Source organism: Ambystoma mexicanum, chromosome 6q, assembly GCF_040938575.1.
Source record: "Ambystoma mexicanum isolate Mex_15411 chromosome 6q, UKY_AmexF1_1, whole genome shotgun sequence".
Taxonomy (NCBI): Eukaryota; Metazoa; Chordata; class Amphibia; order Caudata; family Ambystomatidae; genus Ambystoma; species Ambystoma mexicanum.
The window spans coordinates 552,852,782-552,873,706 of record NC_090937.1 but is presented as its reverse complement, the minus strand read 5'-3'; positions in this window follow the sequence as shown (position 1 = coordinate 552,873,706).

Sequence of the window (20,925 nt, the reverse complement as noted above, 5' to 3'; positions counted from 1 at the left end):
TTATGTGGTTCAAATATGAGTGCTCAAAACAGTTCAAGTTCGCTTCTCCAATTTTATCAATCACATGTAAATACAAAATAAATCCAAAGTCTTGGTTAGAGTGATACATATTTTATCAAGGAATATCAACAAAAACAAAATCTAAAAAAAAAGGATCACTAATACTGTCTTAGTGATGATGCGGCTAACAACTCTCGTCATTCGAATAGACTTTAAGTGCCAATGCATTTCGGAGCATTAAACTCCTTCATCAGGGCAAGTCTGTGTTGATATGGGAGAATAATAACAACAGAACATAGAAAATTACATGATGGTTAGACAACATACAGTGAGTAACATAAATAAACAATACCACAATCATTGAGCAAATACATACAAAATGAACAAAAATTGATTACATACCCAATATAAAGGAAGAATTCAGATCGAGTTGAAGTATGAAAAGTAGAAAGAAAGAAATAATGATTAAAATAGTGTTGTATCATGTATAATATTAACTGCCCGTGTTAGCAAAGATTAAGGGTTACCTCGCGTGCAGAGTGTAGCCGAGCGGGCTAAGGGGTTCAGAATCAGTGTCAGACGAGTAGACTTGTCTGGCTTGCGATCGAGTGCTGGACACAATCCAGATACCGATCTGTGAAAGTGAGGCCAGTATTAGTGAAATAAATATGAGCCAGAAACAAGGCGAGTAAAAGGCAGGGTGCTGGAATACCTGAAGTTAGGGCACAGAAGCAGCGGCATCCGGAGGAATGCCGTTCTGCATCGGCGACTGAAAACGTTGCCAAGGACACTGTAGAAGAAATAGACACGTGACCGCACCGCGTTAGAAAACAGCACGATGCAGCACGTAAATTAAAGAGCAGCATGTGAGGTAAAAGGCCATCAGAGAAGCAAGAAAATCAATTGTCAAGCCTACCGGGGCTGAGTCAAGAATTGTCAAAGAATAAAAATTTTAGAAAAAATAATTATGTGACATAGACATAGAAAAAATACTAATGACTTAACACAACTAGGGTACTAATACAGACAGATCATACTAAAACCAAAGGCAATTTAGGCAAATCATAAATGTGGAAAATATGTGCAAAACAATGAGGTGAACTGCTCCGTGTATATGACATAGAGGAAATTTAAGAAAAAACATGCAACGTGCCCGCAGTAGGTGATACCAAGAGGCACCACCTTGGGTCCCAGACAGATGTCCGGGATTGGCGGCCTAGATGCATCAGATCAATATTTGCTGTGTTGACAAAATAAACAGATGGGTACTTAATGTAAGCTAATACCTACTAATGGTATTGAAACGACTCAAAGGGCATTACAGCAGAGAGCATTACCGTGTGTATACCTCTGTGGAAATTCAAAGAGATGCATCATATCTGCAGTAGGTGACACCATTAGGTGCCACCTTGGGTCCCAGATGGATGTCCGGAGAGGCGGCCTAGATGCACCAGACTCTTCTCAAGTCATTTGGCACATGTGATAGTGTGAACATCATATATGGAATAAAGTGCCCCTGTGGGAAATATTATGTTGGTCAATCCACGAGAGCAGCCAAAGTACGCTGGAATGAGCATCGTTCCTGCATTCGTAATTCGAATCCTAGCTCAGCAGTGGCCCGACACTGGAACGAGAAACGCCACAACTTGACACAGATAAGGTTCTTGATCTTGGAAGTACTGAATAAAGTCAATCCTTATGAAGATTTGGGCCTTCGGCTCAACCAACGAGAGACATTTTGGAATGATAGACTGGGGAGCTTGCATCCCAATGGCCTCAATAAAGAGATTAACTATCATTGTTACATTTGAATTTGGTGTAATTCTCTTTTGTTTCACATTGTTTTCAAATCTCCACAGGTGGTGTTTACACCACGATTATATACCAAGCTGATTTTACATGTAAAAGCATTTCTGACCTTAGCATAATGACAACAATGTTCCCTGCTGTTTAATGTCCTGGAAGTCGCTTGGACACCATAAGTATGTACTAGCCATTATTTAGCACCTGTTTGTTTACTGTGTTTACACAGCACATTCAGATCTGGTGCATCTAGGCCGCCTCTCCCGGACATCCATCTGGGACCCAAGGTGGCACCTAATGGTGTCACCTACTGCGGATATGATGCATCTCTTTGAATTTCCACAGAGGTCTACACACGTTAATGCTCTCTGCTTTAATGCCCTTTGAGTTGTTTCGATACAATTTGTAGGTATTAGCTTACATTAAGCTAAAGTACCCATCTGTTTATTTTGTCAACACAGCACATATTGGTATCACCTACTGCGGGCACTTTGCATGTTTTTTCTTAAATTTCCTCTATGTCATATACACGGAGCAGTTCACCTCATTGTTTTTCCACATATTTTCCACATTTATGATTTGCCTAAATTGCCTTTGGTTTTAGTATGATCTGTCTGTATTAGTACCCTAGTTGTGTTAAGTCATTAGTATTTTTTCTATGTCTATGTCACATAATTATTTTGTCTACAATTTTTATTCTTTGACAATTCTTGATTCAGCCCTGGTAGGCTTGACAATTGATTTTCTTGCTTCTTTGATGGCCCTTTACCTCACATGCTGCTCTTTAAGTTACATGCCGCATCACGCTGTTTTCTAATGCGGTGCGGTCACGTGTCTATTTCTTATACCATTTCCTTGGCAACGTTTTCAGTCGCCGATGGAGAACGGTGTTCCTCCAGCTGCCGCTGCTTCTGTGTCCTAACTTCAGGTATTCCAGCACCCTGCCTTTTACTCGCCTTGTTTCTGGCCCATATTTCTTTCACTAATACTGGCCTCACTTTCACAGATCGGTATCTGGATTGTGTACAGCCCTCGATCGCAAGCCAGACAAGTCTACTCATCTGACACTGATTCTGAGCCCTTTACCCCGCTCGGATACACTCTGCACGCGAGGTAACCCTTAATCTTTGCTAACACGGGCAGTTAATATAATACGTGATACAACACTACTTTAATCATTATTTCTTTGTCTTTCTACTTTTCATACTTCAACTCAATCTGAATTCTTCCTTTATTTTGGGTATGTAATCAATTTTTGTTCATTTTGTATGTATTTGCTCAATGATTGTGGTATTGTTTATTTATTTACTCACTGTATGTTGTCTATCCATCATGTAATTTGCTATGTTCTGTTGTTATTATTCTCCCATATCAACACAGACTTGCCCTGATGAAGGAGTTTAATGCTCCGAAATGCATTGGCATTTTAAGTCTATTCGAATGACGAGAGTTGTTAGCCGCGTCCTCACTAAGACAGTATTAGTGATCATTTTTTTGTAGATTTTTTTTGTCATATTCCTTGATAAAATATATATCACTCTAACCAAGACTTTGGATTTATTTCGTATTTACATGTGATTGATAAAATTGGAGGAGCGAACTTGAACTATTTTGAACACTCATATTTGAACCACATAACCCAGGTTGGGTCGAAACGGAGAGCGGCTGTGTGACTAGGATTTTTATCTAGTCTGTTGCTTCACTACTCCTGGCTCTGCGCCATCTCCTCCTCCTCAACAGCATCAAGTGCCTCATCACCTGCATGAGCACCATAGCACACACACATAGGCATGACAAGGCAAACATCTAGTACATAAATGACACATGTCACACATGACAATAACTCTGGCATGCATGCACTGTCAAGGAGTTGGAAGGGGAGGGAATAAGCACACACTGAGGACTCCAAGATGGAAAACCAACACATGTGCTGCATGCTGAATAGCACTGCCATCACACATTAGCTTGTGAGTGGCATGGACAATCCCACATACATGACACATGCCAGCACACAGATGGCATGTAGCATAGCCATGGCAGATTTGACAAGGACACCCAGATGGTAGCAAATCAGTACTGTCACCCATCCATGTTAGATGGACACCATGAAATAAAACATGCAAAATAGTGTGAGAAAACACAGATGTGCCACATGCTGCAACAAAGCCAGTGTTGACTGATGCAGTGATGGCAGGCACATGGATACATCATAGGTTGGTCACTTCAACATGACAAAAGACAATTGTCATGTTCAACATTCAAACAGGGCCCCAAAATGATTGTGTGCAGGCCATGTGTAGGTGCACATTACTCAATCAGCCTGATTGTTCAAAGCATTCCCAGAATAAGGTTTCCATAATAAGTTAAGAAATGTGGGCCATTGTGGGGTGTAATCTATGACTGAAGTATGTCACATTTGGGGCAGTACGGCACAAAAATGTGTGGTAAAAATGTCAATGAGTTCATCAATGAGGCAGAATGAACAGGAAAACTATGAACAGTGTTGTGGCAAGATGACAGTTGAAGGGTAAGTGCAGTAATCAGGTGCAAATTGTCAACTGCGGTCAGAAGTGATACCGTGAAACTGAAACCCAAGACCTGGGAATGGCTTGAAGAGACCACATGGGTGACCCATAGCAGTCATGACTACACAGCTTCACCTGCCACTCAATCAGAACACATCACCCAAGCAACATACACATGGATTGCACACACATGCATGGGCACACACCGGACATTGCTTCAAGATCTGGTAGGTCTCCCACGCCTTGGATCTGATCCTCTGTGATGAAGGCTCCAGCGATAGACTCATGTTCAGTGAGTTGTTCCTCCTCTGGTGGAGACCCACCGCCAGTCACCAGAGTAGAGGCATGATTGGAAGCCAGCTTGGTCTTTGCTCTGCGTTTGAGGTCATTCCACCGCTTAGAGCAATCATCAGCTGTGCAACTCACAAATCCAAGGGAACTAATGTGGTCCGCGATGGTCTGCCAGGGGGCCCTACGTTGAGCAGTCATAGTCTTGCACCCTGCAGTCACCACCATTTCGTGGCCATGGGCCAACACAAAGCCCACAAGTGCGTCTAGTTCTGCATCATTGAAACTAGGCTTCCTTGACGTGCCAGAGTGGGTAGCCGTGTCTGGGGTCCCAGCCTGTACCGCAAGAGCATCCTTCTTCCTCTTGGAAGCTGGTGCGGACCCTGAGTGGCTTACGCCGCTCTGGGTGGTAGGGGCTGAAGCGCAGGTGGACTGGGCACTGGAAGTAGCCAAAGGCACGATGACCAAAAGTCTCACTGCAGGCATTGGCTGCTGGGTGATGTTGGCAGGACCAACCTCTGTGTGATGGACTTGGACTAACACTGTCCCGGCTGGGAGACTCGGAGCTGGGGTGGATTGAGCTGCAGCTGCCCCTGCAGCCTCCTCACCCTGGCTACTTGGGGCAGCAGATGAAATTGCCGCCCCAGATCCACGTGGCCTGGTGACAGCAACTTTCACCGCCACACGTGGCTTTGACTTGGTGACACGGAAGTCAGCCTAGGCGTCATCCTGTGCCGGTTTGTTTGAAAATATGGGGTGACTTAACAAGGGCTGAGCTGGGATGGTGTCAGCTACATCTCCTCGACCCATTGGGGGGTAGCATAGGTGTCCCTGATTGGTCCTCCACACACTAGCCTCTTGGGCCACCCTGCACATCCTGGCCATGTCCCCTACTGCGCTCACCTCTTTGAGGTCGGCCACCTTTGCCTCCCTTACTGCTTGGTCGCCTCCCATCCATGGCACTGATGTTGTTGTGTGAAGGGGAGGTACAGTAAACAATTGTCTTGGGCAATTGGAGTGAAAGGGGTAGGGTACTAGATGGAATACGTACCCTAGTGCTCTAGCAAGGCTGTCTGTAACCCCTGGGGAAGATGACAGGTCACGCAACGCTCAGGCACCCCGAAAACAAAATCTAACGTGCACACGACCCCTGGTAGACCATGTGTGTTGAATAAATAACCCACACTACACTGTGGCACCCAGAAACACAAAAATAAGCGTACGCGTGGTACACACAGGCTACAATGACCTCTGAATGGGTACGCGACACACGGGGGCAACCACAGTTGAAAAATACGTGCACGACTCACCATCTGCCTGGAAAAAGAATGTGAAAAAGACACGCATGTGCGTGTAGGCAACTGCCCTGCCAAAAGAAGAATTGAACGCTGTCTGAGTATACAGGGAGTACGAACTGGAACCGTTGTGAATTAATCACGTGTGAACCGACAAGAAGTACAAGAATCACCCGCTCGCTCTCCACAAAAAGCATGTACAAGAAAATGGCATCCTATGCATACCTTTTAACCCAGCCCACAGGTGCAATGTCACTTACATGCATACGCGCTAAGGGCCTTTCCTCCATTTACACGCAGTGACACCCAGACGTGCACTTTTTGCACGTGTAAAATGAACATGCACCCGTGTTGAGAGAAACACCTTTGCGCATCACCTCACAGACATGCTTACGCGCTAAGGGCCTTTCCTCCAACTACACAGTGACGTGCAGTTTGTTCACGTGCCAAATCACTCCATATCAAGCTGGCCATGCAACAACACACAGAAGACCACGCTCCTGCTCAGAAGGCCATTTTCATGCCCCCCAGATCCCCAAGCAGCCTCCCATGAGCCATCTGCTGCTGCCTGCCTGTCTGCTGCCACCGTGCCCTGCCATTTGGTGCCTGCACATCTGCCATCTGCAGGGGTCCAGTTGTAGTGACCACCCCTTCTGGAACAGAAGACTCCCGACTAGTGTTCCATCACTCCACAGCCCAGCCCCAGGACCCAGTTGCCCACCCACACCTGCCTCAGGGGTTGCCATGTCCTACACAACACCTTCCGGCACCAGTGGCAACCCCCAGCCAGAGAGGCTGTCATGATCACTGCTTCCAAGGAGTCAGGAACAGCCCAACGTCCTTGGAAGCAGGCCCCTAACCGTTTTCTTAGGCACCAGCCGGTCTCCACTGGGACCTTTTGGACCTTGTCCTGGCACCGGTGGCACCAAGCTCATCAAAGCCATCGGTCCCGGCACTGGAAGCGCCGGGCTCATAATATGTATGAAGATGCTTGGGTGGACTTACCTGCAGCAGACCATGCTGCTTACTTACCAGCCACATAGGAATCCTCTGTGAACAGGAACTACTTTCTTACCTGGGTGGGGCAAGCTCCACTCCCTGGATACAACACGGGAACTCTTCTGGAACTGGAACTCTTTTCTTACCTAGGCGGGGCCGTGGAGGAAGACACCTCATCACTCCAAAGCTATTTAAACCACACCCGATTGAACAAACGTGCTTCGCGTTATTCTGCATCTGCAGCAGAACACTCACCGAGTCTGTTCCAGCCTTTCTTCCTTCCGATCCTGAACCTGCAATAACAATACTTACCACTCCTGTATCCAGTATTCAGCAGCACCTGCAAAGACAAGAAACAACAGGTTAGCACGGCAACCTTTACACGCAGCGCTTTCCTCACCTGATCCATCGGCAGCGAACATTTCTTCACGCTGCACCTCCGCCTGTGAAGACAAAAGCATTGTTATTACTTACCGGCACTCCGCGAATTCCGGATTTCTTCAACACTGCAACCCAGCATCTGAAAGATAAACGAAGAGACATTAGACAGGTATTTACTCACGTCCATCGCGCTCGCCACAATAGAACGCCTGCAAATACTCCGGCGTTTTCCAGCATCTCTTCAGCACGAACTCACAGCTGCAAGGGAAAAGAGACAGTTAGAGCGCTTGCATTTACTTACGCATTTCCAAGCGCTTCATTCCAAGGCTCTGGCTCCAACTTCGGCTCTCTTCACACCATCTCCTATCTCAAGAGCCCTGCAAGACAAATAGGAAAAAGCATTATACAGAGTCCTGTTCTATATTAACGTGCCCACGCACCTAAAGACTATAAGGCCTAAAAAGGTGTCCGGAAACTCACTGCTCGTGCAGTTAACGACGGTAGCGATCCTCTGATGTCAAGAGGCCTATGTTTCACCAGTGAAGGAACTGGCAATGGCACCCTGCACCAGACGCAGATGGAGAGTCCAGCATTCACCTATCTAAGGTGAGCACGTTGACCTGGGGGCTCTACGGAGAAGCTAGGAAGAGAGAGAGAGAGAGGGACATTCAACAACCCAGATCATTAACCCCCATATTCTTTCACCTGCAGAAATCTCACTCTTCGAGTTCGACACACAGTGCAAAGAGGTTCGGCCCCAGAAGCAAATCGAGTCCTGCACATCAGTTTTCGGGTCACAGACACCTTCCTGCCAAGACCAGCGCCTCCGTGGGAATCAGGTGAGCGTTACAGAACGCGAAGCCCACCGGAAAACTCCTACCCAGGCGCAATGGAAACCTCAGACACTGATCAATTAGCCCAGTTGCTTGGGGAACTAAGAGCAGAAGTACATGCAGCTTGTCAGGAAACAAACTCTCTAAGAAGAGAGCTGATAATTTCCAAGGAGCGAACAGAGGACCTCGCTAGGCAATTGCTACAAACGCAGGCAGGACAGACACCTTTGCCCGCTCCAGGAGGAAGTTATCCTTCTACATTATCCTTAAATCCAGTGCAAATCAATCTACCCAGCAATGTGCCCTTGGCTCCGCCCGAACGCTTTTCTGGTGACCCAAAGAAATTTGCAGTGTTCATTAACCAGTGCCGCCTACACTTCTTATGTCGACCAGCTGCCTTCCCAACAGATCAGACCAAGGTGGCTTTCGTGCTTTCTTATCTCAGTGGCAGCGCCGCAGATTGGTCGATCCCTTTAGTCACTCAGGATGATCCGGTTCTGCAAGATTTCCAGGCCTTCCAGTCCAGCATGGAGAAACTGTTTGCAAGACATGCACAAGGGCAGGCCTTAGACAATGAACTTCTTTCGTTACGACAGGGTAATCAAGACCTCTTGACTTATATAGCCTCATTCAACAGAGTTATAGTGGAAACTCAATGGCCTGAGGATAAGAGAATAACGCTCTTCTACAGAGGCCTGCGTGGAGAGCTCAAGGATGTGTTAGCTCAAGTCGTGAATCCTCCACAAGAATGCTCAGACTATAGTGACTTAGTTGTCCAATTGGACCACAGATTACAGAACAGGAAGGCTGATCGTTCCAAATTTGATACCCGAATGTTTTCTAAACAACAGACCTCTACTAGGGGAGCTGACACTGTGGAACCCATGCAAATAGGGGGCATGAAAGGACCTTTAACCCAAAAGGAGCGGGAAAGAAGAAGACAGCTGCAATTATGCCTCTATTGCTGAAACTCGGGGCACTTTCTTCGAGACTGTCCAGTGAAACCAGCTAAGAAGGCTGTAGGAGCCGCAGATACCTGTACCACAAATTCTGAGCAGGGAAACGACCTAGCCCGACAAGTGTAGAGGTCCTCTTGCCGAGCGTTAAAATCTGTCCCGTGACCTCGCATTTCGTGGTGCCTATGGTCCTCATTAGTCCTGAACGTCCGGATCGTTTGCATGCAATTGAAGCTTACATCGACAGCGGAGCAATCGGTAATTATGTGGACCGTGAAATGGTATCAAGGATGAATCTACCTCTTGTCCCTAAGGCAGTAAAAGACGTCATTACTACAGTGGATGGCACGGAGATAGCCTCCGGACCAGTATCGCACGCCACCCAAGAAGTGACGTTAGTGAGCCAAGATGGACACCGGGAGAAAATAGCATTCGATGTGATCAAGGCCCCTCAGTTCCAGATCATTCTGGGAATCCCTTGGTTAGAGAAGCACAATCCTCAGATCGATTGGCGAGCAAAGACGGTTCAGTTTCCAGAATGTTTTACCACTTGTTATCCTCGGCCTGATGTTTCACTGGCGGCAATCTCTTCTGAGGTTCCCAAATTACCTCCCGAATACCAGGAATTCCAAGACGTCTTTCGGAAGGACCAAGCTAACACCCTGCCTCCTCATAGGTCTTACGACTGTCAAATAGATCTGATACCCGGAACAACTCCTCCTTGCAGTAGGATTTATGCCCTCACCGAGCCAGAGAATCTTCACCTCAGACAATATCTGGACCAATACCTAGGTAACGGGTTTATCCGTCCATCAAAATCTCCAGCTTCCTCGGCTTTGTTCTTCGTTCCGAAAAAGGAAGGAGACCTTAGGACTTGTATAGATTACCGCGCCCTGAATCAAATCACCGTTAAAAACAGATACCCGTTACCTTTGATCCCTGAACTCCTGGACCAAGTCAAAGACGCATGTATATATACAAAGTTGGATCTCAGAGGAGCCTACCATTTGGTACGAATAAAAGAGGGCGATGAATGGAAGATGGCCTTCCGCACCTAGTATGGGCTGTTTGAATATCAAGTTATGCCCTTTGGACTTTGCAACGCTCCTGCCGCCTTCCAGTATTTTATGAATGATGTCCTTAGAGAACTCATTGATGTGTGTGTTGTTGTCTACATTGATGACATCCTCGTCTATTCATCATCTGAAGAAGAACATCGGAAACACGTTAGAGAGGTCCTCGAGAGATTACGTTAACATAACCTTTTTGCTAAGCTCGAAAAATGCGTTTTCAACATAACTGAAGTTGAGTTCCTGGGATTCATATTGTCACCTAACGGAGTCCATATGGATTCAAAGAAAGTCGATGCAATCATCAAGTGGCCTTCACCAACCTCTGTAAAAGGAGTCCAAAGCATGTTAGGCTTCGCTAACTTTTACCGCAGATTCATCCCTGAATTCTCTCGAATAGTCCAGCCCATCACCGCTCTGTTAAAGAAAAACAAACGTTTTGAGTGGTCTACCGAGGCAGAACAAGCTTTTCAGGACTTAAAGACTAAATTCATTTCTGCACCTGTTCTAAAACATCCTCGCCCAGAACTCCCCTACATCGTAGAAACAGATGCTTCTAGTCTTGCTATGGGGGCAGTTTTATCACAAAGGGATCCGGTCACACACCAATTACATCCTGTAGCCTTTTGGTCCCGCAAATTCTCGGCTCCCGAGATCAACTATTCAATTACAGACAAGGAACTTTTAGCTATCAGATCGGCCTTTAAAGCCTGGCGGCATTATCTTTTGGGAGCCAGACACACAGTCACCGTAATGACTGATCACCGCAACTTACAGTATCTGAAGACAGCCAAAGCTCAGTCTTCCAGGCAGCTTCGCTGGGCTCTGTTTTTGGCTGAGTTTGATTTTATAATTACTTATCGACCAGGCAGTAAAAATGGAAAAGCAGATGCCCTCTCCCGGATGGGAATAGATGAACATTTGACCAATCCAGAACCAATACCCATAATCCCAGAACAAAGGATTTTGGGCTTGGTCAGCGCTCAATACTTTGAAGACATTAAGACTACAGTCAAATCACTTTTAACTCCGGCCGACTTACAGGACTGGCGATTAAAGGAAAAGAATTCTCAGTGGATCGAGACCTACCATATTTCCGAGGACGATTGTACTTGCCCAGTGAGAAAATACAAAAACAGGTAATCTCCTGTTATCACGATTCACTAATGGAGGGTCACCCTGGCATAACCAAAACCATGGAAAAGGTCAAAAGACATTTCTGGTGGCCATCATGGAAGAAGGACATTAGAGACTTTGTAATCTCCTGCGGTGTGTGTGCCCAGAATAAGAGTCAGAAGGAGAAACCAGCCGGTCTCTTACACCCACTAGACATCCCTCCCTGTCCATGGCATACCCTGTCCATGGATTTCATCACGGACTTACCTCCATGCTCAGGGTATAATACCATTTTAGTAATCATGGATCTATTCTCCAAGATGGCTCACTTCATTCCCCTGAAGGGCCTACCTTCAGCTTCAGTATTAGCCCGAGAATTCTTAGAAAACATCGTTCGGTTACACTGTTTCCCCTCGGTTTTGGTCTCCGATAGGGGAAGTCAATTCATCTCCCACTTTTGGCGAAGTTGCTGTCGTTTAGCCCAAATTGATGTGAGACTTTCTACCAGTCACCATCCCCAAACTAACGGACAAACCGAGAGGACAAATCAAACTCTCGAGCAATATCTACGTTGCATGCTCCAACAAACTGAAAACCCTTGGAAGGACATTCTTTGGATCGCTGAATACGCCTATAACAATTCGACACATTCTGGAACCGGGAAGACTCCCTTCTTCCTATTATACGGACACCATCCTAGAACCTCTAACCTGGATCCTCCCCAAGAATTCGAAACACCTGCTGTGGATCACTTGCACTCGGAGATCACTCGTGCTTTTAAGGAAGCCACTGCCCATCTGCAAAGAGCTAAAGCTCAATTTAAGAAAGGAGCAGATCAGCACCGTAAAGAGGCCCCTCACTACGCAGTGGGAGATCAGGTCTGGTTATCCACTAAGCACCTACCTCTAAAAGGACCCCGCACTTTCATCCCAAGATACCTTGGACCCTATCTTATCTCTACCATAATTAATCCGGTGGCTGTTAAATTGGAATTGCCAACGCATATGAAAATACATCCAGTATTCCATGTCTCCTTACTAAAACCAGTGCAACCAGGAGCCCGATTGACCGAACTCCCGGAACCTGTTTTAGTAGATGGAGAACTTGAGTTCGAAGTAAAGAACATCCTAGACTCCAAAATCTCCAAATCTAAATTATATTACCTGGTTGATTGGAAAGGATACGGCCCCCAGGAAAGGTCTTGGGAACCCTCAGAGCATGTCCACGCACCTCGTCTGGTCAAGAAATTCCATTTGAATCACCCCGACAAGCCACGCTTGAGAGGGGCCTTGAGGGGGGGTGCTGTCATGATCACTGCTTCCAAGGAGTCAGGAACAGCCCAACGTCCTTGGAAGCAGGCCCCTAACCGTTATCTTAGGCACCAGCCGGTCTCCACTGGGACCTTTTGGACCTTGTCCTGGCGCCGGTGGCACCAGGCTCATCAAAGCCATCGGTCCCGGCACTGGAAGCGCCGGGCTCATAATATGTATGAAGATGCTTGGGTGGACTTACCTGCAGCAGACCATGCTGCTTACTTACCAGCCACATAGGAATCCTCTGTGAACAGGAACTACTTTCTTGCCTGGGTGGGGCAAGCTCCACTCCCTGGATACAACACGGGAACTCTTCTGGAACTGGAACTCTTTTCTTACCTAGGCAGGGCCGTGGAGGAAGACGCCTCATCACTCCAAGGCTATTTAAACCACACCCGATTGAACAAACGTGCTTCGCGTTATTCTGCATCTGCAGCAGAACGCTCACCGAGTCTGTTCCAGCCTTTCTTCCTTCCGATCCTGAACCTGCAATAACAATACTTACCACTCCTGTATCCAGTATTCAGCAGCACCTGCAAAGACAAGAAACAACAAGTTAGCACGGCAACATTTACACGCAGCGCTTTCCTCACCTGATCCATCGGCAGCGGACATTTCTTCACGCTGCACTTCCGCCTGTGAAGACAAAAGCATTGTTATTACTTACCGGCACTCCGCGAATTCCGGATTTCTTCAACGCTGCAACCCAGCATCTGAAAGATAAACGAAGAGACATTAGACAGGTATTTACTCACGTCCATCGCGCTCGCCACAATAGAACGCCTGCAAATACTCTGGCGTTTTCCAGTATCTCTTCAGCACGAACTCACAGCTGCAAGGGAAAAGAGACAGTTAGAGCGCTTGCATTTACTTACGCATTTCCAAGCGCTTCATTCCAAGGCTCTGGCTCCAACTTCGGCTCTCTTCACACCATCTCCTATCTCAAGAGCCCTGCAAGACAAATAGGAAAAAGCATTATACAGAGTCCTGTTCTATAGTTCTATATTAACGTGCCCACGCACCTAAAGACTATAAGGACTAAAAAGGTGTCCGGAAACTCACCGCTCGTGCAGTTAACGACGGTAGCGATCCTCTGATGTCAACCTGGGGGGCTCTACGGAGAAGATAGGAAGAGAGAGAGAGAGAGAGGGACATTCAAAAACCCAGATCATTAACCCCCATATTCTTTCACCTGCAGAAATCTCACTCTTCGAGTTCGACACACAGTGCAAAGAGGTTCGGCCCCAGAAGCAAATCGAGTCCTGCACATCACTTTTCGGGTCACAGACACCTTCCTGCCAAGACCAGCGCCTCCGTGGGAATCAGGTGAGCGTTACAGAGGCAGAGGGCTGGCAGCTTCACTTCCGAAGAAGTTGGCATCCTGGTGGAGCAAGTCCTGGGGCAGTATGATGCCCTCTTCACACCATTGCGTGCCGACAAGGAAGGATGGAGGAGGATCTGGACGGACATAGTGGGTGCCATCAACACGGAGGGGCTGGCACCCTGCGACATGAAACAGGTCTAGAAGCATTGGGAGGACTACAAGTCCAGGACCCTCAAGAAGGCCCGGCGCCTCTTAGATGCAGAGGATGCAGTGGGGCGCCGGGGCCAGCTTACCAACCAGCAGATGAGGGTCCTGGAGCGCATTCGCCCAGTGCTTCGCCACCAGATCCTCAGGATGCAGGCTCGTCTGGAGTCGAGCGGTAAGTGGCCATGCATCGCTGTGTGAAACAGGGCATGTTCCAGTGTGCTGGTAGTCAGCTACTTGCCTGTATGTGTGACATAGGCCATGTATGGATGTATGTGTGCAGGGACATCATGGTGCTGCATGTGAGACCAGTCATGCGTGAACCACATGGATAGTGCATGTGTTACAATGCAACATGCGGAGCAACATGCGGAATGCATACATGCATGCCTGTCTCTGTTGTTGGACATGGATGGGGTGTGAGAGATGGGTGCTGCTGTCAAGGGCATGTATGGTGTACATGTCTATGTGTCTGAGTAGCGTGTGTGTGACTTGTAAATGCCTTAGATGCATGACACATGTCAGTGACAATGTTCTGATCCACTGATGCAACCTAGTCATCCTTGTCTCCACTGTGTCTGGGGTGTACGAGGCCAGATGGGTGAAACTACGGTGATGTGTGTGCATGTGATCACTATGAGCCATGATGCACGTGAGTTTCAAACCACCATCGTATGTTTTAACAGTTCCTTGGACATGTATGCAAACGTTCTTCGCATTCTCCATGCCTGTTTCGGCATGAGTGTTGTCCTCACTGACCCATGTGTTGGGAGTTACATGATGGAAGTGACGTTTGACAATGCCACTCATGTGCTATTGCTTCATGTCTAGGGGACTATTGTACAGTACCCTGATGCTTGTGTTCTATGTCTCCCTCTACACAGCAGCGAGTGAAGAAGAGGGCGGAGACGGCGCTGTGGAGCAAAGCAGCGGGGATGCCTCCACTTGCCGGCGACGCAAGTCCCAGTCACCCTCCCAGGAATTACCATCATCTGGGAGTGAGGGGACTGGTGCCGCGTCTGCCACTACGGCTGCAGCAGAAGGGGTGGGTGAGCCCCCACAGGGGCTTGCAACGGCGGAAGACGGTGTGGAGCCATCCAGGTTGGTGGTTTGCACAGAGGAGGAGGAGGCCGCTACTGAGCCGCACATGGGGCCTGGTGGTGGTGGTACCACTGGTGCAAGTGGTGCAGTCCAGGGGCAGGGGCAGGAGGCAGCACAGGTCACCGTGGAGGGGCCTGTGCATGTCCCTGTCCCTGACACTGTGACTGCACCACCATGCACCAGCAGGGATGCCCCATCCCAGGCTCGTCCGCAGGTAGGGAGGAGATCCACATCATCTGACACTCCTCTACCTGCAAACGAGGGGACCTGTGACTGTATGGAGACTGTCTTGATTGGTGTCGCATTGCGCACACGTGACATTTGTGATGATGTGCGTGCTTCCTGGGGGGAGCATTCACGTCATCACGCAGAGCAGCGTGCCAATGTGGCCCAGTTGGGAGGGGCCTTGGTTGTGGGTTTCGTACATGTGTCGGGCACTCTGCTGGCCCTCTCCTCCACTGTGGAGACTATGCACCAGTTTTTCTCCATGCCGTCTTCCAGCCCAGATGCCACCAGGGCCGCCTGTTGACCTGCCCTGACCAGCGCAGCCAGCTCGGTGGAGATCCCATCCCTAACACAGTAGGGAGTCGCAGGTCCAGCAGGGGTGGACACCCCAGCAACTGGACCCCAGCAGATGGAGGATGTGCCGGCATCATCGGGCAGGGCACGTGCACGACGGCGCCAGTGGATTCCATCAGCCTGGATGCCGTCGTGCTGGCAGAGGCAGCTGCGTCAGAGGCAGCGGCAGGCTCAACGTGGGAGGCATCATGGCTCGGGGCCATCAATATCAGAGGGGCAGGCATCGGCCGGAAGACAGGAGGATCCTGGAATGGGAGTGTCTTTCATGTGGCAGTGGTTGGGCCAGCGGATAGATGCGGAGCGGCGGCAGGCAGAGGAGGCACGCTCACTATGGTCAGGGTGGAGAACTCCATGCACAGGGCGCTGAGCCGGGCTGAGTGTCTCGTGGTAATTCGCAGGGAATTGGAGGTGGACATGACATTATCCCTGCAAGACCTCGGGGCCAAGGAACAGACCCGCCTCCAGGACGTTGAACAGCAGTTCGATGATGCCCTGGACCGGGAAATCAACTAGTGAGCCATAGGACTTGCCCGCTACAATTGTATATAGTTAATTAGTGTTAGGTTTCATTTATGTTTTACTTTAATTTGGGGTGTTTGGACTATGCCCCACCTTTTTGTAGATAGTTCTTTATTAGGTAGGGTTTTTTGTAGGTTTCCTTTCAATAGTTGGGCTTATGGACCCTGGATTTGATCTTTGTATATAGTTGAAGACTGCATTTCTCATAATTCTTTTTTTTGTTCACCATGGAGCAATGGATTATTCTTATTATTTTTCTTTGTATTTGGTTTGCTGGACGGACACTTTGGACCCATTTTCATTTGGATTTATTTGGATTCTGCTTTCATATTTTTATTTCGTTTTTTTGGAACATGCTGCTTTTTCTTTATTATTTCCATTATTGTGTGATTTGATTTAATCCCCTTGCTTTTGTGTTCAATACATTTTTTTTTTATACTTCAATGCGTGGTATTCTGTCATTGGTTTCATGCATGTCACAATGTGGGTTTTCTCATTCACTTGCATCCATTGTGTGTGTGTGACGGACATGTGTTGATGTGCATACTTGCCATTTTGGATGTATCATGTGATGGGGATTTCAATGTGGGGTGGATGTAATACTTGGTTGTGTGTTTGGACTGGGGTGGCGTGGGGTGGGATTTGGGTGGGCATAAGGCCCATGATTGTGGATCGTGATGACGTGTTGGGGGGCATGAATCAGGGCCTGCTGGCAGGTGCCTGTCACTGCTGGGTGGGTGGGGGTGCAGGGGGACTTGAGTCGGGGCCTGCTGGCAGGTGCCTGTCATTGCTGGGTGGGTGAGTGGGTGGGGAGGACATGAGTCGGGGCCTGCTGGCAGGTGCCTGTCACTACTGGGTGGGTGGGGGTGCAGGGGGACATGAGTCGGGGCCTTCTGGCAGGTACCTGTCACTGCTGGGTGGGTGAATGGGTGGGGGGGACATGAGTCGGGGCCTGCTGGTAGATGCATGTCACTTCTGGGTGGGTGGGGGTGCAGGGGGACATGAGTCTGGGCCTGCTGGCAGGTGCCTGTCACTGCTGGGTGGGTGGGTGGGGGGACATGAGTCGGGGCTTGCTGGCAAGTGCATGTCACTGCTGGGTGGGTGGGGGTGCAGGGGGACATGAGTTAGGGCCTACTGGCAGGTGTATGTCAGTGCTGGGTGGGTGAGTGGGTGGGGGGACATGAGTCGGGGCCTGCTGGCAGGTGCCCGTCAATGGTGGGTGGGGAACATGTGTGAAGTCTCCCAGATGCATGGTGCCATGCAGCCTGCCTGCAGGGCATGCCCAGGGGTGATGGGACCACACTACCAAATCACGTGTGTAACTCCCTGTGCACCCCTCAGAATAAGCGTACCCTGCTCGCACAAGGCCTATCACGTGTGATACTTCCCGCACCCCCGAAATACACATACCCCGCTCGCACAAGGCCTATCGCATGTGATACTTCCCGCGCACCCCATAAATACACATACCCCGCTCGCACAAGGCCTATCGTATGTGTGATACTTCCCAAACTCCCCCGAAATACACGTACCCCGCTCGCACAAGGCCTATCGCGTGTGATACTTCCCACGCACCCCTGAAATACACGTACCCCACTCACACAAGGCCTATCGCGTGTGATACTTCCGACACACCCCCAAAATACACATACCCCACTCGCACAAAGCCTATCGCGTGTGATACTTCCCGCGCACCCACGAAATACACGTACCCCGCTCGCACAAGGCCTATCGCATGTAATACTTCCTGCGCACCCCTGAAATACACATACCCCAGTCGCACAAGGCCTCTCACATTTGATACTTCCCGCGCACCCCCAAAATACACTGAAGCGGCCCTGTGAACTGGTGCAGGGATAGCGCTGCCCTTTGCGCTGCATTGGGGATTTCAATGCCTTTTCCTTGCGCAAGGGGCGTTCTTGGGGGCGTAACTGCTGCTGCGGGATGTTCTCTGCGCCAGTGCTCAAAATGGCTTTGAATTTCCATGAATAATCAGTGCGCCAAAATGCTGTTTAGCGCACACGGCTGGTGCACGCTGGTTCACGCTCCCTCTCTGCGCTGCTCGCGTGCGCTGCCTCTGCGCTGAAATCTATGAATTACCCCGATAGTCTAGAGGGGAGGCACTTTTATCTGTAACCCTGTTGAACCGCCAGAAGAATCCCTGCTACATCTTCCATTAAGCATTATATTGGCCCTAATGGTCTCCATGTGAGCTGATCCAGGAAGATCCCAGCCAGTTTCCTTTAATCCGGCCCACCAGAAAACAGTTGTAATCTAGCTCAATCTTGCATATGATGAGTCTATTAGGAACACCAAGCTGTAGTCCTCCTTTCGTCTCCCCACCAGTCTCAATGTTGCCGGAGTAGTTGTCTGATTGCATCCATCATATTTGAGATCATCAACTGCACAGGTTTCCTGTAAGTCAACCACTTTATAATTTTCAACATTGTTCCATAAACCGTCTCCTTCTAGATAATGTCCATGTTCTCTCGTATTCCAAGAGAGTAAGATGGATTGCTTGTTATGATCTATGCTTGAATTTCTGTTGCAGAGCCCCAACTAACCACAACCAGTCCTCCCCTTCTATCCTAGAGTTCTTTGAGGAGCATGTGATGTGTTGTTGATGAAGCTTTCCCTATCTCCTGCTGCATTTAGGTTCACCGTCAATTTTTCTTGAGCGTAAAATGTTAATATTTTTGGGTCAAGGTCACACGGTCTGGGCTCGGTCTGGGCTTTCATTAATAGGTTTTCCCAGTGGAATGTTGAGCATTCATATCCATTATAAAAATCGTGTGGGAGTTCTACCAGCGTAATATCACTAGAACTCACAACTCGAATGAGATGAATGTGCTGCAGCATGTTTAAGATGGCACTGTGATTGAGTATACAACTACGAGTGGGACAAAACAAGCTTTGAATTAAAAGGTTGCCTTCCAGTTTAGGATCATTCCAGTGTAAAGACTAGACATCAGGCATGATGTATAATGTCATGTCAATGTTACAATCTGTCTTAGGCAATAGTTGAGCACCCTTCTCTTTGATAAATTCAATAATATTGGAAACGTGGATGGTTCTAACCATTCCTTTAATGTTCCCTTCACTCGTACTGGAAGAGAGCAGACCTGTGGTCAACTCCGAACCAGCAACCTAAATGTCCCCAAACAAAAGGTCAACCCCTTCCAGATTGATGGACTCATCTGGTTTTCCCCATTCAAAGTGAACAGAATGTTGTTCGGATGGTTATACAGATAGAACAAAGAATTCATGTATATCATGGTTACGTCTTTGTGTCCCTTTTAGTTTGCATGTGGCATGGTTCTGGTCGCTACTCGATGGCATGTATGCGTCCTTTCTTAGACATTTTAGTTTGCTGACATCTCTGCACCTGCATCTTAAGGGTTTTCTTTGCATTAGATTTGTTTTTAGGAAGAGAGAAGTGTGCAGTTGAGCCAGTCACTGTGATGGAGTTGGTTGCATCCAGAACATTTTTGATTTTAATTTATATTTATGTTTAATTTTATGTATATTCTCCTCAGCCCCAGTATCTGTATCAGGATGTATTTTTTCAGTCGGCTTCATAGATGCTTCAGTTGCAAGTGGAGCAGGGAGCTCAAATCCGGGATGGTTGATACTTTGGAAGTTTGTGTTGTAATAATTGGCGATTTAAGCCGTTAAAATTGCTTATGCACCTTGCACTATTTATTGTATCTTTATTTTATTATTTCCCACTTTTTATGGTTTTCTGGATAATGCATGCTACGTTAGAGCGAGCAGATGTAATACACACTATCCCTGCAATCAGCTCCAGTGTTTCAGAGTGAGCTGTGACTTCATGATGGATACACTCACAGTGATTAACTAGAGCAGTCAGTAGGACGGCCAATGCTTGTAATTTTGATATGGTAGACAAGGAATTGTGTGAGATGGTTAGAACCTCTAAATCAGCTAAGTCATGCAACTGTTCTACTGGATGTATTGTCTTGGATTCCTCGTGTGTTTACCATGGCTCATGTGGTCCAAGGTTTAGCCAAGTCAGCATCCATAATAGTCGAATGTAATAAAGGTAATGATGACAAATGTAGCAGGCTTTTTCCCAAGATGTCATTTGGTCCTGTACGAATAACTGTATCTGCCTGCCTACAGGGTGCACTGCTGACCGAAGCTTCTGTTTTATCCGTTTGAACTTGGTCATGTTTGTCCCCCTCGTTCAGATTCTCACTGTTTGATGTATCCTGTTCAGTGATCACAGTCATTTTAAGATTAATAACACGCTCAGCCTCAGGCGCTATTACGATTGATTCAGTTAATTTGGTCGCAAGGCCAGCGAGGGAGGAATGAACCTGCTCTAGCAAAGTGTATCAGGTGTTAGTAAAGGAATTATTTGGAAAGAAATTAGTTATCTTGTCATTTGAGAGCCTCGGGCATCTTTCGGTTTGTGGTCTGGTATTGTATTGTACTTGTCATGTATATAGTGCCTTTTAGCATTATTATAGTCTCAATGCCCTGTTCTGGAAACACCCTCAGAGGACTGAAGTCGAGAGTGTTGGAGGTCAGGGAGTAAGATTAGGATGTGTGCATGCATTTGGCCAAATAAGGTTTAGCAGGGCTGGCCAGGCTCT